The sequence below is a fragment of the Arachis ipaensis genome, chromosome B09, assembly GCF_000816755.2.
Source record: "Arachis ipaensis cultivar K30076 chromosome B09, Araip1.1, whole genome shotgun sequence".
Taxonomy (NCBI): Eukaryota; Viridiplantae; Streptophyta; class Magnoliopsida; order Fabales; family Fabaceae; genus Arachis; species Arachis ipaensis.
Genome location: NC_029793.2, coordinates 73,916,203 through 73,919,765, shown reverse-complemented (window position 1 = coordinate 73,919,765; position 3,563 = coordinate 73,916,203). Strand labels below are relative to the sequence as shown.

The 3,563-nt window shown below is 35.1% G+C and overlaps 1 long non-coding RNA gene across 1 annotated transcript; it reads right to left on the bottom strand.

The window, feature by feature from the left end:
• On the bottom strand, positions 555-2,978 carry LOC107616840. The gene is made up of 4 exons (XR_001614662.2): positions 2,828-2,978; positions 2,681-2,734; positions 2,446-2,604; positions 555-601 (listed from the first exon to the last, which is right to left on the bottom strand). It is a non-coding gene; the product is annotated as an uncharacterized LOC107616840 (long non-coding RNA).

Below are 3,563 nucleotides of genomic sequence, written 5' to 3'. Positions count from 1 at the left end.
GATCTACTTTAAAATAAAAAATAAAATTTTAATTAATACTAAATTAATAATTAAAATGATTAACAAGTAATATTGTAACACCCTACTACACAAAATTTTACTCTTAAGTCGTAGAACAGAGGTAGTGTAGTGTTACGAACCTCTAAGTAGCAAAATAAATACATAATAGAGAAGAGAGTAATATACTAGGAGCCTTGAGACAAAATGGTAAACAAAAATCGCAAAATGAAAAGCGCAACGCTCAACGGAAAGGATTACTTGTGTGCTAAGAAACCTAATAGGAACATGAAAGATAAGCAAAAGAATAAAGGAAAGCTAAGGAAACAGTATAACTAGCCCCTAACTCAGCCTGCGAAGCTAAGGCTGGCCGGAGGATATATATATACATATAAACATACATAAGTATCCCCAAAATACACCAAAATACCAAAGTAAACTCCTATCTCTCCCTCAACCTCTAAGAGGAGCAGCATACATAAGTTACTTGGAGAGTAAGCTAGATACATATATACATATATACAAACAGAAAACCAAAATACACCTAAGGACTACTTCGCTTCCCAAGATCCAGACGCCTAGCGAGGAGCCTCTCAACCTGCATCTGAAAAACAACAATACAATATGGAATGAGAACCAGAGGTTCTCAGCATAGTAAAAGTGCCACGCGTATAATAAATAAGGTCCTGAGAATGCCATAGGCAATCCTAGAACTCCGTTATTCAGTTATCCAACTTAATTACTAAACAGAAGCCATAAATAGGGGTAGGTGTTCTAAATCTACCTAACTTACTCAATTTCAGTCCTAACCTGACACCAAATCGTTTCTCCATTTCCTCCATTCCTCCATCATCCATAATGCAACAAAAACAAGCAACCAAACAGGTTCACGCACAAGTAATGAGCAGATAGTACAAATAGCAAGTATAACAGGTAGCAGGTGATATATATCAAATAGGCAAACCCAGAAAATGCATAGCAATCAAAATAAACAAATGCATATGATATATGCCTATCCTATGGCTGATGGAGCCCATCTTTCGGTTATCCAGCCAACCCGACAAGTCCGAAAACCTTAGACTATTCCCCGTTGCGCATCCCCAAGAGTTTATGCATAGAGTTTACATTCATTCATCATATAATCACTCAATGGGGGCTATTCATACCCGAGAATTTATACATGCCCGGTCACCCTTACGACGTAGGGTTAACAGAGTATCGAGATTCAACTTGGAACACGTGGTGGCGAGCCACGATTTTTACCCAGAAAAACTCGTATCTCAGATATCATTATTCATAAGCCATGGCAATTTCATTATTAATACATCATCATTTATCAAGCCTTAGCATTAAACTTCGTTAACATACTTATTTTCTTCATAAAAGCCACCATTTACAACTTTCTTCATCCTCAAGATATCTTGTTTTCCTAACTTCTTTTATTCACTATACCTAAAACCATACTTTAAGCTTTAAGGGAAGAAAATAGAGGTTTAGAAGTGGTAAATTGGTTTAAAAACAGTCAAAATCGGTTTTTGCAGCAGGCAGCATCCACGCGTATGCATAGGCCACGCGCATGCGTGGAGCGTACATCAAGTCACGCGTACGCGTGAGTCATGCGTACGCGTGAATGTGCACACACGCGTGAGCCACGCGTATGCATGGATGGGCATTTTTTGAAAAATGGGCAGAATGCCCAGAAAGCATTCTGCAACCAGTTTGCCACCCTGCAACACAGCTTTATACACCAAACTTGCAACGTCCATAACTTTCTCTACGAAATTCCATTTTTCACAAAATGAATATCAATCAAAAGCTCTTAAAACCATCTTTTATTTGCAACAAATCACAACTCAATCCGAAATTTGAGGAGAAAATTATGGACCTTCAAAGTTCACCCAAAATCACTTTTTACCAAAACACTTCCAAATCTCATTTTCACCACATTCAAAATTCCTTACCTATCAAACATGCATTTGCTAACATATCCATTTCTACCTCATCAACAACCATTTCAAGCTACTTTTAACCAATCCAATGAGCCATAATCTCAACTTGCATTTAGCATATATCACATGTACATATATGAAATATCAACCCTTCATACACAATATTCCATCAACACATTACCAATTCATTAATGCAATCATCAGCCCTCACACACACATCAATCCATCAACTCATATAACAACTTTTTAATAGCAAACGCCAACCATAACCATCAATCTATATCAACACCCACACAAGCCATCATAACCAAGTCCAAGAGCATAAAATTAATAACCTCAATACCTCATAATTTCAATATATGTTCATCAATAATTTATACTAACAACATTACAAAGCTACTCATTAAAGGCCATTAACAAATTCAACTTATCCTATGGTTTCTCTAACCTAAGTTTTCACAACACCGTAAATATTAAACGTGCGAAACTTAAATCATACCTTGGCCGATCACTTAGTTTCACCCAAGGCAGCCTCTCAACACAAATCACAGCCCCTCCAAGCTCAATCAAAATAGCCCCAAAACAAGCCTTGACCACCAACAAGCCTCCAAGTACTCTTAATTCAATTCCAATGCATATATACCCACTTAATCTACACCTAATACATATACATGTTCTAATTTCAGTTTTTTCATTATAAATACAAGATTAAGCTAGTTTTAGGGTGTCCTTACCATACCCATATGCTCAATAGCTTGAGCCCATAAGTCCCGAAAGCTAACTTGAACCTAGAACACAAAAATTGGACAAGATTTCACTATAGGTTTTCAATTTTACCAAAGAAAGAGGGATAGAGATTCTGAACCAAATATGAGACTTACCAGTGAAATTTTTCAAATAGAAAGGTAGAGCTCGACGCGCTGGACGCGTGGCCGCAAACGGTGTGGCAATCGGAGCTCAAACGAGAGAGATACGGTGGTTTGAAGGTTGGATGAGGGTTAGGGTTCTTCTCCTCTCCCCCTTTCTGTTTGCTTCGTTGGTTGCAAATGAAAGAGAAGAAGCTGCTGCTTCTTTTTAATTATGGGTCTAGTTGGACCCACGGGCTCAGTTTGGGCTCCGATCCAACTGGTTTGGCCTTTTCGGTCCGATTTTGGACCAAATTTTTGAAATTGGTATCAAAATTCTCGTTTCGACGAGCTCTATTCTATTTAATAGATTCGGAGATAATTTTATTATAAATCAATTAAGATTCTTAAGTAATTTTATTATAATTGAATATTTTGTATAATTTTAGTAATTTAAAAATAAAAAAGAATTGTATAGTTTAATTTAAGTGATTTCTATTATGAATAAGCTATGATTTATTATTAATTTGAACTCTTTATTTTGTAAACTAATTTATTAAGAGTAATCAAATTAGTTTTATTAATATTTGGAGTTAAGTTAATTAATATTTTTGTGTAATTTTTATAATTAATTATTTCATATGATTTGTATAAGACTCCAAATTTTTAGACATTAAATGATTAACTATATATTATATTGAGATGTCATTTTTTTTAAGAAAATTATTTTCAACAAAAATAATTAAATAGAATTTTATGATTATTGAAGTTT